This window comes from Chanodichthys erythropterus, chromosome 8 (genome assembly GCF_024489055.1).
Source record: "Chanodichthys erythropterus isolate Z2021 chromosome 8, ASM2448905v1, whole genome shotgun sequence".
Lineage (NCBI taxonomy): Eukaryota > Metazoa > Chordata > Actinopteri > Cypriniformes > Xenocyprididae > Chanodichthys > Chanodichthys erythropterus.
Genome location: NC_090228.1, coordinates 46,438,869 through 46,454,080, shown reverse-complemented (window position 1 = coordinate 46,454,080; position 15,212 = coordinate 46,438,869).

Genomic DNA, 15,212 nt, shown 5'->3' with positions numbered 1-15,212 from the left:
ACACATTTACAGACAGCTTTGCAGGTTGCTTTCTTTCAAGCGTCTAAGTTTATTCTGTTTCATTTTGTAATCCCAGATCCCTAAATTATGTGATCAAGTGTGGATCACTGACTGTTGTCAGACTCCTTGTGCATACAATTTCACAGGTTTATTACATTTAACAGCAAAAGGAATGTTACGAAATGCAAAAAGTAATATTTCCTGCTGATACATTTCAAAAGATATAAATGGCTTAAATAATATGAATGTGCCTAAGACTTCTGCATTGTACATATTGTATGTAATTTGCAACAAAAGTACTGGCTCATGCTCGTGAAATTATGCCACCACACTGGCGGTTTCCTTTCAATTTTTTAAAAAAGTAATGTAAATAGTAGTGTAAGTACTGTTGCCAGAAAGTAATAAGTAGTTATATTACTTTGAAAGGAGTAAATATTAATGAGTAATACATTTTTTTTTTTTTTTTGAGTAACTAGCCCAACACTGATGCTGCTGCAAGAATAGCATATATAATAACCCTGTAGCAAGTTGGGAAAGGTGGAGGGTGTCAGAGGAAACCTAAAGGAGCAAGCCTATTGGCTGCATATGTAACATGAACCAATCAGCTTGTGCCGAGTAGTTAATGCTGTGGATATTTTCAGATTGTGTTAAGGACCATCAAATCTAGAGTTTAATGACTGAACTGCATATTTAACAGATTGAATCTGTGTAAGTACATATAAATATCAATTCTGACGCAGCACATGAGATTCAAAGATGGATTTTGTTAATACTGATTTCATTTGATAACAGCCTTGTTGTGTCCAGGGGCGTAAATCGCGGGGGGGACGGGGGGGACATGACCCCCCCTATCTGAGTGCTGTCCCCCCAAAAAAATATAATTAAATACCACTCTAAGTATTGTAAATAAATGATATATTTTTAAAATAATTGTGTAAGAAGTAAAGCAATACAAACGCAAACAGGCGTTTTAAGTTTAGAAACATTTTGAGTCACCTCTCCCTTGCCTCACAGTGGTTTGGTCCACCGCGCACGTCACACTCGTGCGTGTAGAAATCCGGCGGCGCCGGCGGGAGAGAAGACAGACGGTAGTTGAGAGGAGCTCTAGTAAGTAGGCTGTTAAGGCTATTTTATTCAAAAACATCGGATGAAGTGGTTATTTTTGCTTTAATGCTGACGACGCTGAGTAATTAGGCATAAAAAAAAAAGCAAGATGATAACATGATTTTTTTTTCCGTGAGTCCGCTATTTTAGCAATTATAATGTTACCTAGCGTGTTTGGTAGCTTGTTTACAATAGCTTGTTGGATACTATGTCACCAGGGACGGACTGGGACTAAAAAACGGCCCTGGACTTTGACTAGGCCCGGCCCAAAGCAATCGGCGCGCGGAAGCTCAACCTGAATAAACAAATGATGGAATGGATTTTAAAAAAATTTTTGGAATTTTTATTCCAAGATAGCATGGAATAGATTATATAATATGCTGTTATAACAGCATATTATACAATCTATTCCATGCTGTCTTAAAATGAATTTATTACTTAATAATCTTAATTAACTTATGCAGTAATTAATCTTACTGCACAAATAATACCACATCTAAATGAAAATACACCATTACAAATGTAGCTTCTGTATTCAAAATCTTCAATATTTCTTAGTATTAGCTACTGCATGTGGTCAGTTATTTTGCGACATTTAGCGGCTTCAGTATCTAAATTCCGCATTTTTTTTTCTCTCGCCTTCTCAGCCCCACCCTTTTCTTTCTGTTTTTTACCCGCAGCCGCGTTATGCATATTGTTTGTTTGTTTCTATGCTTCTTCTATCTAACGTCTTTGCTGTTGGTTTCTTCCTACTCTTCCACTTCTTCTCCTTACTTGGCGGCCACGGCCAGTGCAGCTGACATCCAACTTAAAGGTGCATTGCTGCCACCTACAGTACTGGAGTGTGAAACAGATTAGTGGGGGAAAAAAACAGGTGATGACTGCGTGCGTGGCGGGTGGTGGGCCGGCCCGCCGGCCGTCCTGGAGTACCGGCCGTTCTGTGATTCTCCAGATCACACAGATGGCCAGTCCGCCCCTGTATGTCACCCACACCAACAACAATTAACAGTGTGATAAGAATATGTGAACTGTAATAAGGCTAGAAGATTTACTGTTGTGTGTTGGGTTTTGCTCAAAGTATATTCATCGTATTTTGGTGACTTGGTTGTAAAAAACTTCAAAAATATTCAAATAAATAAATGATTTTGAATATTTTGGTCAATTTAGTAAGTTTTTTTTATTGAACCAAAGAGAAACATTGAGCATAATGGCAGTCTACATGCTACACTAATAATAGTAGTAAGGTTTTCTTCTGTGTAACATTACATATATCCAGGGGTTAAATTTGGATTTCTTATGTGGGGGGGCTCTGTGGTTTCCGGCTTTCGAGGAGTGCACATGAGTATGCAAAGCCTACAAAATCTTATCAATTGACAAACTAAAAATAAGTCGACAGAGCCCTCTGCTATGAACACTAAAATGCAGATCAAAATCATTCTAGATGTTGGCAGTGTGCAAAGCTACATCTGATAACAAAATCTTTCTGTAGGCCTAAAGGAGAGCATATCAATACAAAATACAGGGTATTGTCCTTTGGACAAGTAAATTGGTCACTTGTCCGACCAAAAAAGTTGTCTGGAAAAAATTGGATTTTTTTTTGGTGTAAATATAATTTATTTTTTTAAATATAATATAATTTTTAAGCTATATTCTCAACAGTGTTCCGTCAGCTTTTGCATATTTATATCTGCATATTTGTGATATTTACCCCAAGGGCATTTTTTCCCCTAATCTTATTTCATTTTTTTTTTTTACATTTGATCAATAAATTCAATAAGAAAAATAAAGCAGGACTGTTATGAATCAAATTAAATAATTTACACTGAAAAATTACAACTGCATTAAATAATGTTATGATATTCTTTAAATATTTTTGAATATACAAATAAGAAATGTTGGGAAAATTTAAACATGAAACTGAACTGGCAGTAGGTGGCGGCAAGTGACTGTCCTAGTCATTCATTCAAACGATTTGTTCAAATGGCTGATTCATTCAAGAATGAGGCAGGTGTTTTGGAATAGGCTATTACTGAATCTTTGACTCAACCGATTCGTTCAAAACGCTGAATCATTCATTAATAAAATATTTATTATTAAATATTTATATTATCCATTATCAATCGCCACTTACACTAAATGTAATAGAATCATGCTTGCGTTTTGGTGATTCCCTAACTATTTTTGTTATTGATGTTTTAATCAGGACAAGTAAAGCTCTCTTTCTCTTGCCCCTTCAAAAAATTAAGCGTTAATGTCGAGCCCTGATAAGCCTATGTGCCGGGGCTCAGCCCCGGACGGCCCCGGCTCAATTTAACCCCTGCATATATCCTTTATAAGTAAAATTGTGGCTGTATTATTTGTGTCCCCTTCAAAAATTGCTCTTGAGAAATTTTATGTTTATTGTCCCCCCCTACTGTCCGACGAAATTTACGCCCCTGATGCATCCGTTTATGCATATTCCGTAAGGTTTTAATTTATCGTACCCGTCTATATGCCAAACATAATTTGGCCCGCGACTGTTATACACGCGTCGCCGCAGACGCCCATGAGCACGCAAATCAACTCCTTGTCCATCTAACAGTCGCATCAACTGACGGACAGTTTCTCTGTCTGTAACAATTCCGGACATCCAAGATTTCTGGTGCATCCAGCGATAGCCGTGCTGCCGTCCGGATGTCTGAAGCTGTTGGTGTATAAAATGTGCCACTTCAGCTTCGTCAGTTTTATTGTGCCTCCGCCACAACTGATTCCTGCATAATGTTCTTTCTAATGTCCGGAGGCTAATCTTTATGTTATGTGTCTCCTCCAGTAAGATCAAAATTTCTTTATTCGTAAATCCGCGCTGAAAATAATCCTTTATGATGTGTTCCATTTTAACGAAGCTGTATAAGCAGCAATCCTGATGGTATGGCCAGTCGCACTGAAAGGAAACGTGAGAAATAAAGTCAGAATTCTGACTTTATATCACGCAATTGCGACTTTATATCTCAGAATTCTGACTTTTTATCACGCAATTGCGACTTTTTATCTCAGAATTCTGACTTTATAACTCGCAATTGTGACTTTATATCTCAGAATTGTGACTTTATAACTCGCAATTGCGACTTTATATCTCAGAATTCTGACTTTTTATCACGCAACTGCGACTTTTTATCTCAGAATTCTGACTTTATAACTCGCAATTGCGACTTTATATCTCAGAATTCTGACTTTATATCACGCAATTGCGACTTTATATCTCAGAATTCTGACTTTTTATCACGCAATTGCGACTTTATATCTCAGAATTCTGACTTTATAATTTGCAATTGCGACTTTATATCTCAGAATTCTGACTTTATATCACGCAATTGCGACTTTATATCTCAGAATTCTGACTTTTTATCACGCAATTGCGACTTTTTATCTCAGAATTCTGACTTTATAACTCGCAATTGCGACTTTATATCTCAGAATTCTGACTTTATATCACGCAATTGTGACTTTATATCTCAGAATTCTGACTTTTTATCACGCAATTGCGACTTTTTATCTCAGAATTCTGACTTTATAACTCGCAACTGCGACTTTTTATCTCAGAATTCTGACTTTATAACTCGCAATTGCGACTTTATATCTCAGAATTCTGACTTTATATCACGCAATTGCGACTTTATATCTCAGAATTCTGACTTTTTATCACGCAATTGCGACTTTATATCTCAGAATTCTGACTTTATAATTTGCAATTGCGACTTTATATCTCAGAATTCTGACTTTATATCACGCAATTGCGACTTTATATCTCAGAATTCTGACTTTATAACTCGCAATTGCGACTTTATATCTCAGAATTCTGACTTTATATCACGCAATTGCGACTTTTTATCTCAGAATTCTGACTTTATAACTCGCAATTGCGACTTTTTATCTCAGAATTCTGACTTTTTATCACGCAATTGCGACTTTTTATCTCAGAATTCTGACTTTATAACTCGCAATTGTGACTTTTTATCTCAGAATTCTGACTTTTTATCACGCAATTGCGAGTTTATATCTCAGAATTCTGACTTTATAACTCGCAATTCTGAGATAAAAAGTCGCAATTAATCTTTTTTTTTTTTTTTTAGTGGCTTTTTTTTTTTTTTTTTTTTAAGTGGCGTTTTTTTTTTTTTTTTTAGTGGCGGAAACGGGCTTCCATAACAGTCTGACTTTATCTTTGTGAAATTGTAATTTACAATTATGCTACATACACAAAAAAGCATGAAACAAAAACGTAAATTCAACAGCAGGTGGCGCTTATGGAGCAGCAGTAATACAGTGTTTCCTTGGTTACCGCTGTAAACAATACTGAAATGCGCTAATAATTAGCTACTATATTCTAAGGTAAGATGAAAATAAAATGCCATTGCCATCGAAATCTTTCTGAAGACTGATCTCCTTTTAAAGATGCATTCATATAAGCCCTCACCCAAATTCAATATTTATATTTTCTTCCTATATTTCGAGCATCGTGAACAGTGAGCTGCTCTGCCTGCTACAGAATTCTCTCCTCTTTGCGTCCGTTTTAAGCGTCTCTGGCCTCTTGTTAACGGCCGTTTACAGACTCAGAAATGATGTGGGCTATTTACCTTTATCTGTCTGTCCCAGTAGCTCCCAAAAATAAAATAAATACAAAACTACAGTACAAAGACTGGAGATATTTCTGTTATTTTCGCGAGCTACTGGAACAGTGATAAAGATCGACCGGTCGATCGCGATCGACGGGTTGGCGACCACTGCTCTAGATGCTTGTGTTCATGCTGCAGAAGCTACCGAGCCAAAAATAAAGCGTTATTTCTAAGCTTTACTACATTTTTTGTATACAGCGTTCAAGGTTTATGCGCATGCTCCAAGTCTTGTTCGCTGCTTTAAGTGTATCTCTGTGGCAAAATTACAGCGCCACATAATGGTCTGGCATGTAAACTACATCGTTTTGAGTCATTTCAGTGGTTTCGTGTGGACCGGGTTTGCCTCATACATCCTGAAAAGTGAAGCTGCGGGCTCTTTGATCGCCCCCTGGAGGCTGGATGCAGTACAAGTTATAAACCCCACCCTCTCAATGCAGATGAATGAGACTTAAGTTAAAACATAAAAATAAATTATGCTTCAAATAAAATTTTCCGAAAGATGGTTTTGGTCATTTAAGGTAGTTGTTATCACGCTGATTTATATTCAATTGTTCGTTTTTGTGATACGTTTGATTTTAGCTAGCAATTTGGTGCTGTAGAAACAGGGCGTGTCATTGTGATTCACGGTTGATTGACAGCTTCTCTGAGGACTGTCGGGGCTTCGAGAAGAGATTGAAGATAAATAAATAACTATTAATTTTCAATTTCTGTGTTATTTCACACCAACAAAATGAGTTGTTCAGCAGTAAACTGTACTAACCGACCTACAGGATCTGACGGATATTTGAGCTTTTCTTAAATGTGCTTCATAAGCTAATTAATAAACGTTATTAGTTAAGATAACACGCCTAACGTTAGCCATGACGGAAAAAAAACAGGTGATCATTATCTGGCAGTTACTAATTATTTTTATGGGTATAAAATAATAATTAGCAGGACAAAATTAATGATATCCTACTATAATTAATTATAGAGCACTGTCTACAGCAATCGATCTCCTATTACGTTAACCCTTTATTTAAAATGGCAGGACCGTTTCTGACATTTTAGAGTTGTTTCTAGTGGCATATTATATTGAGTTTATCTACTAAATTTGCCGTTTCAAAAATATTATTGCTCTAGAAACAGAATAGCCTGTTATTTTATAGGTAGAATTTTAAATTGTGTATAATTTATATAGCCTATTTAAAATACATCAATGATGTCGCAGTCGTCTGGGCAGAAGTTTGATACCACGACTCTGGCTCCAGGCTCCACTGACGATTCTTTCTGCGCATACCCAGGTGCCCATCGCGTCCATTTTGGCTTCAGTTCTATAGAGTCTGGGAACGTGACGTCAGCAACGCATTGCATTCTGGGACTTTAGGTCACGGACAGTACAGTAGAGACTGGGAAATAGTGGAGGAAGATGTTAAAATTTATATTATACAGTTAAAAACATATTAGAATGGTGAACGCTGGCTGTGTTATTAACTATCTGCATATACTGACCAGCGTGGAAAACGGGTGTGAAATGGAGCGCCATTTTGTCCCATTTTCGGGACATTATAAAAAGCTTAACGTGGCGTAATGCTGGCGTAATGTAAGTAAACATCATACTAATAGCCCAGAATTTGAACGCAACGCGTTTAATTTCACGTTAAACGTTCTCCTCCCATAGAAACTATATGTACAGCAAAGCAGATGAGCCCAGAATATGAACAGAACCCGTCTTATTACACATTAAGTCACTGTCCATTAAGTGTTTTCTTTATGAGAGAAAAATGCTTGTTCACAATGGTGAAAGTGAAACTCAATGAAAATAAACTTGACCAAAATGTGGCTTTGTCATTTGTATTTAATACAGATTCATAACTTCTGATCTGTTTGAATATGTATGTGCTCACGCCATTAATAATGTACGAAAACACGTTTAGAAATGTTATTTGTGAAATAGCTCATTGCGATCACTCCGTGTTCATAAAGCAGCACATCTTTGATTCATTGTTAAGCTTCTCTCTGTAAGAAATCACGTATTTATTCCATTTAGGTCCAGTAAAACTCCACAATATAATTCATTTCAGAGCTGCATTACAGATGGTCATGATGTTATCCCTTAATGCTTTAACATGAAGAAATCAGGGCGATATGATGATATGCTGGCTGAGATCAATCAATATTGTGTTTATTATTTTATCTGGCAGATATATCGGTGCCACTTAGTTATTAAAAACTGCAGTAGAGAAATCACTTTGGTCCTGTGTGTGGTCCGATAGAAGGCGTCAGTATGATTTCTATGTGTGTGTATATCGTGTCCTGGCCACACGACTGAGCGATCGAATGAACACGAGATTAAAATATAAGTCCATTTATTTTCAGCAAGTACAAGCAGCTCTTTAAAAAAATTAGCGTAATTACAGTCGTTTTTTCATCTGGTGAGTTGTATTTATTGTCATTGTACGCTCCTGAGCGTGACCTAAAACATGGCGGCGACTACCCAGAATGCAACGCGCAGTGACGTAGTTTGCCAAGCTCTATAGAGGGTATGCCCAGCAAACACAGTACATTGTGACGACGTCGTCAGTTAGTCGTCATTTGGTCAGCGTGACATTACTTTATGACAACGTTGTGAGGACGTCGTGGTAATGTTCCATTTTTTAGAATCTTGGCTAACGTTCCAGAAACGTTGCGGGCACGTCCTCAAAAGACGTCGCTGGTTAATACCATGGAGAACGTTGTAGCGACGTGGTCCATCCCAGCTAACAAAAAAAGGTCCCCAGGACGTCCCCTGAATGGCCTCTGCGAACGTCCCCCGAACGTCCATGTGTAGGGTCCTCTCGCTGTCCCGGGGACGTTCGCAAAGACGTCCTCCGGACGTTCACGGGGACGTTCACAGGACGTTCAGCGGCCATTCGGGACGTTTAGGGGACTTTCGATTAAGTCCTCTAAACGTCATTTTAAATTTATTTTACTTATTCTCTAAGCAAAGAAAACACACGTGAGAACTTCTTAGGATCAATTTAAACAGCTATTTATTTTATTTGAACAATTAAAACGTCATTAATTTAATATATTAATACATAAAAAACATACACAAAGACATCCAAGTAAAACTAATAAGAAAGGAAAAATGGGTTTGCAAGAAAACTATATAGGTAACATACATTTATAATTTAACAAAAAAAAAAGAGAAGAATTACACAAATATTTATTCTGGAAAAAAACACAATACAATTTAATAATAAACTTTAGCAAATTAAAGTGTTTCTGTGCGTGGGTGGGTGCGTGAGTGGGTGCGTGTGTCTTGTCTTTGTCCGCTCCGGAAGCTGTGGGGTTCTGCTTGTTCTCGTTGGCTTCCAACCTAAACAACAAAACGAACACATTTAGTTGTGCTATGATTTGATATGTATTTAAAAAATATCTAAAATGTGTTTTTTTTTTTTTTTTTTTTCATGCGTTAATAAAAGCATCCACTCTTATTTATATGTTTTCATTTGTACCTGTTAATGTCATCATTATTGGCGTGAACAGTAACTCAAATCGTAAAAGTGGGAAGATTTGGACAGTTGTTATAAAAGTTGTGTATATGTAAATGCAAACGTCATGCTTGATCTACACGTGAGCTCATAATAGCTTCGTCTCCATGACGCATTTGTTACAGGACACGAGCTCAGACAGAGCGCCTTATGTAGGCCCTAATCATACGAAAAATACATTTTAATATGACATAAAGTAAGGTAAGTCTTATGACATACATTGATTGTTTTTTTTTTTATGATCTTTGATGTTATTATGCTTATTGTCTCCAGCGTAAAGCGAAAGGAACGTTTTGATAATTTAGCGCAACTTTTGGCACTCGATTACGCGCGCATTTGCGCATTTCATCCGGAACAAAATGGTTAAGCAGGTGACAAAATTGTTCCAAAATAGTTCACTTGTTCCAATTTGCGACTGATTTTACTATGAAGTTTGGCTTTAAGACGAAAAGCGTGCAATGTCTTCTCATGCCTAGCCTATTTCTGATTTCTATTATGCACGTGTGTGTCGTGGTCTTGTGTCTGTCAGAGCAGAAACGAAAGCAGTCATTCGTAAATTAAATGGGCATTATTTATGCAATAGAACAAAAACGTAATTCTGGTTAGTAATAAGTGAAGCTGGTAATGCTTTTTGTAGAGTTGTTTAATTCTCTGCCAAGATCTTTTATCTTCAGTTGATTTCATCGAAGGCAGACAATTGTAATTGTTTCTCTTTCCTTTAGTGCAGGGGTGTCCAATCCTGCTCCTGGAGAGCGACCATCCTGCAGATTTCAGCTCCATCCCCCATCAAACCAGCTAATCAAGGTGTTCAGGGGTGCTTGATAATTACAGACAGGTGTGTCGGAGCAGGGTTGGAACTGAAGTCAGTCCGCCTGTATGCTGTATTGTTCTATCTATCTGTCCTTCAGACTATCTATCAGTCTGTCTGTCCGTCTGTCTGTGTGAGATGAATAGATGTGCTTTTCTTTGGCTAACTGTTAATACCTGAACATTTTATAATGCACTCACCTGATTAGCTGCTTTTGCACGATCTGGGGCATGTTTTAGGGTCGTGGCAATCATCTCCTCAACACTCTGCGATTTTTGGTGTGGGTATGCCTTACTGCAGGCACCTTGATTTAGTACAGAGATCACAGTTATTAAAATAGGAACTAGAAATTAGAATTAGAAAAAAAGCAGCATTTAACAAAAGCATCAAACATTGATCTTATTTATTTCTGCTATATATATATATATATATATATATATATATATATATATATATATATACAATACACATACACTGAAGAGAAGGGTGAGCTGGCTGATATACTAGTTTTTATATATTTTATTTATTTTTATTTTTTATTTTTTAAAATACATGAAATAGATACAGATGTCAGAATTATTTGCCGCCTTGGAAAAAAAAAGTTCCTTTTCTGCATTGTATCCTTTTTTATATATAATGGCAAGAAACTTACGTATGATGACATCATTTATAAGAAGCTGCCGAAATGGATGTTTTCCCTTCCTCCCTTTGTAACTATAGTGTCCCCATAAAACATTATCTCCAATTTTTTGGAGCATCCTCCTAATCGCATCTCCTAAACTGCTTCCACTCTGATGACACAGATAACGAATCTACAAAAAATTACAATTGGTAATTTAACACAAGAATAAATTATTTTAAATTATTACAAGTTAACAATGACTACTAATGTTGCCTGTTTTATGGCACATACCATCTTCTTACGAAAGTCTGCATCTTTTAGCTTCTCGCACAGCTTCTCTAAATCCTCCACAGTCTTACAAGGCTCCTCTAGCATCTCTGTGAGATCAGAGGCAGAGGTGCTTGGTTGGCTTATTGACTGCATCATTGCTGCAACTGCTGATTGGATGTTGTTCTCGATTTGGTCAAGTTTCAGCATTACTCTCCTCTCCAAACTTTCAAATAACTTGCAGATTTCTGTCCAAAATTTTTTTGAAACAAAAGAGATATTTCTAACTACAGCAATTAAAAAAATGAACGCTGCCATAAGTCAACATAAGTCTTTTTGGGAGACAGTTAATGACACTGAATAAGCTAATTGTGAAGAAATTAAAATAGTTACCATCTCGAAAAGATTGTGGATCAGTCACACTTCCTAAAACAAGTTATCAAAAAAAATAATAATAATAATATATATATATATATATATATATATATATATATATATATATATATATATATATATATATATAGGAAAATCCTTTTTTTTATGTACCTTGATTCTGTCGGTTGGCAGAAATTGACTGATGTGGCTGCAGTTGTGGTGTTATAGGAGAAAGAACTGTAATCACATCACAATAAAAGATAGAAACCATAAAAACAATATTACTCAGGCTGTTTAAATCATGAGGTAATACTTTAAAAAAAAAATGTTTTGTTAATGTGACATTGTAAATGCCTCATTAAAACAGAGATTTCCATTTTTTAGATTAACATTATAAGACAAATATGGTACAATTACTTTAACCTGGAATATTCCTTTAATTCCATGAAACTATTCAAATGACTGAAAACATTTTAATGTACTCACAGTAAGGTGCCTCCGGCAACATTACAGTAGATCTTACTGGTTGTTCCATGGCTAACTCAGTAAAAGAAAGAGTAGACAATATCAGATAATAGTAGAAAAATCAGAATAGAAGAAACATATGAAAGTTAATCATAGTGACCATACCCTCATCAGGCTCTCCAGCTGAGAAAAAAAAAAAAAAACATTAGCAGGATGTTTTGACATTTCTTAAAGGAACAGTTCACCCTCAAGATTTTCCAAACCTGAATAAATTTCATTTTTTTCTGATAAATTTAGGGAAGCTATTTTTAAGGATGTTTGTAACTAAACAGTTTTGTGGCACCATTGACTTCCATTTTATTTTTTTAACTACTATGGAAGTCAATGGGTCTCCAAAACTGTTTAGTTACCAACATTCTTCAAAATATCTTCTGTTCTATTAAGCAGAAGTAAATTTATTCAGTAAATAATGACAGATTTTTTTAATTTTTTGTTGAATAGCTATTCCTGGAACTTAATGTAATGGCCTTCCTTAATTAGGTCATTTTTACACAGCATAAAAAGGGGATCCCATTTTTAGATTATCATCGACAGTTGATGGCTTTTTTTTTTTTTACTTACAATCAGATTCAATATCTGTTGATCTTCTTGGTCGTTTATTTATTTTCTTTGCTGTCAAACTGGAAATCTCATCTTCAGGGCCAAAAACAAAAGGTCAAGAAAGAAGTATTTATTATCAATAGGAAAAATAGAAGCTAAATGGTCCTGTTCTGAATAATTTAGTTTCATTGTTCAACCTCATATTTAATAATGAATGCAGTGACAGTAAAATAAATGATAAATGATAAAATAAATGATTTCACCTTGAGATGATTCACTGTCCTCTTGAACTGTAAAACAAAATGAGCATTTAAAGAAAATATGTATAGACAACATGCATTGTAACTTTCCTTGATCATTCCAACTTCATTTGTTTAACATGTATCTTACAATGTTGTGTCTTTCTTGGCTTGCTGGGCTGAATTTCTTCTTCTGCAAGAAACAAAAGTTAAAACTGAAATTGTCTTTCATTGTAAAAATCTAACTTCATTTGCAGTGTCTGCACAGGTCTGATACCTCTAAATCGTTTAGGTGGAACAATCCTTCGTGCATTATTTCCATCCGAATCCTCAACATGGGAGGTTTCCAGTGCTTTTTGGGCGCGATATCTTGCAAAGTTGTAACTGTCTGTTCTCAAAATAGCACAAATTTTGCTTAATATACATTCAATAAATTATTCACACTTTAGGAATGGTTAACAGTAGTTGATGAGATTAAAATAACATTGGTATTGTTTTACATTATTTACCTGTCTCAGAAAATACTCTGACTGCATATGTTGTCCAGAGTTGTTTATCTGGAATGGCACATTTCTTGACCTTGGTTCCAACATTTGAATTGGGCCAATAGCAAAACAGTACCTTTCAGACAGAAACAAGAAGGTTTACTTAATGTTATGTATATAGTTGACCTTGTTTAATGTTTATCATTTATGTTTTATAAAAAAAAAATTCTGGACTAAAATCCTACCCCATCGATCCACTCTAACCACGAGGATGGTGCCACCTCAACCTCATTTTGCTCAATGAAATTGAGTACTACATAGCGCAGATAAACCTGTAAGTAAAATTCAGATAAATCTTTTAGTTTACCTTGCAATACACAAATGAAGTGTACACAATTACCTAATAATAGACAATCATTGGTTACTTTCTCTAACCTCATACTTAAATTATGTTTTCCATTGTTGTTTCTTGTCGTACTGGAAACATCTAGGTTTTCAAAAGTGAATGGTGCTGGAGAGCAAATCACTAGAAGATAGGAGGAAGCTGTAGGAGGCAGGAACTCATGGGCAAATCTTCAGGACCCAGAAACTCGGGGGTGAAGCTGAAGGAGTTCGACACTCGGGGCTGAAGCTGTAGGAGGCAGAGACTCAGGGCAAATCTTCAGGACCCAGAAACTCAGGGGTTAAGCTGAAGGAGTTCGACACTCGGGACTGAAGCTGTAGGAGGCAGGAACTCATGGGCAAATCTTCAGGACCCAGAAACTCAGGGGTTAAGCTGAAGGAGTTCGACACTCGGGGCTGAAGCTGTAGGAGGCAGGAACTCATGGGCAAATCTTCATGATCCAGAAACTCGGGGGTGAAGCTGAAGGAGTTCGACACTCGGGGCTGAAGCTGTAGGAGGCAGAGACTCAGGGGGCAAATCTTCAGGACCCAGAAACTCAGGGGTTAAGCTGAAGGAGTTCGACACTCGGGGCTGAAGCTGTAGGAGGCAGGAACTCATGGGCAAATCTTCATGATCCAGAAACTCGGGGGTTAAGCTGAAGGAGTTCGACACTCGGGGCTGAAGCTGTAGGAGGCAGAGACTCAGGGGGCAAATCTTCAGGACCCAGAAACTCGGGGGTGAAGCTGAAGGAGTTCGACACTCGGGGCTGAAGCTGTAGGAGGCAGAGACTCAGGGGGCAAATCTTCAGGACCCAGAAACTCGGGGGTGAAGCTGAAGGAGTTCGACACTCGGGGCTTAAGCTGTAGAATGCAGAACTCAGGGGGCAAAAGGAATACTTCAAGTATGTATTTTTTATCCAATTTGTTATCCTCTCATCATTTTATTATTTTATTTTTGGTAATTCTACTTTTTATTTTTGTCACACCTTAGAAAGTATGAAGAATGGAGACCACAATTTTGATCCCATGGTTTTCCTCCACAATGAATGCCCTCCTCTGAAGTGATTTTCTTTCTAAGCAAAGCATTCGAGAATGTCTAATGTTAGCCATGTATGTTCCGTAGAGACGTGAATCACACGGTGTCATTAGATATGGCTGTAGATTTGTGTAAACCCTGCATAACACCATGTTGTCCACTTCTTCTGACACCACCTCGCAACAATGTTCAGGGCTTAACACAAACACATTGTTTGGACACTTGAATGACATCACGCTTTCCTTGTTTTCTATCTTGGACTTTGATGTTTCCTCCAGACGATTTGCAACTTGTGCCAAAACATTTTTCCCAGATCGGACCATTTTTTTCATGCGATGAAGATAGCTCTCGAACTTGAAGGCACTGCATCTGTCAAGGCTGCCAAAGTTTTGGGCATCTTCTGCAAGGTGCATCAAGGAATGGACATTGTAAACCAAAAATGTCTCTCCATACAGCTCCCGTCCTCTCTCCACAAAAAACTTCAGTAGCTGGTTTGCGTAAGGTCCTTGTGACTTTGTTAGCTCTGGGCTCACTAAAATGCAAAGAGCCGTGCTGAAACTCAAGAAATGTTCATACAGGTGATCTTGGAGAACTCCCTTTAGGACGATCTTTCCCGTATATAAAGCAAACTGTCGGAATTCTGTTGCTTTCCAGCGTTCAATTTCC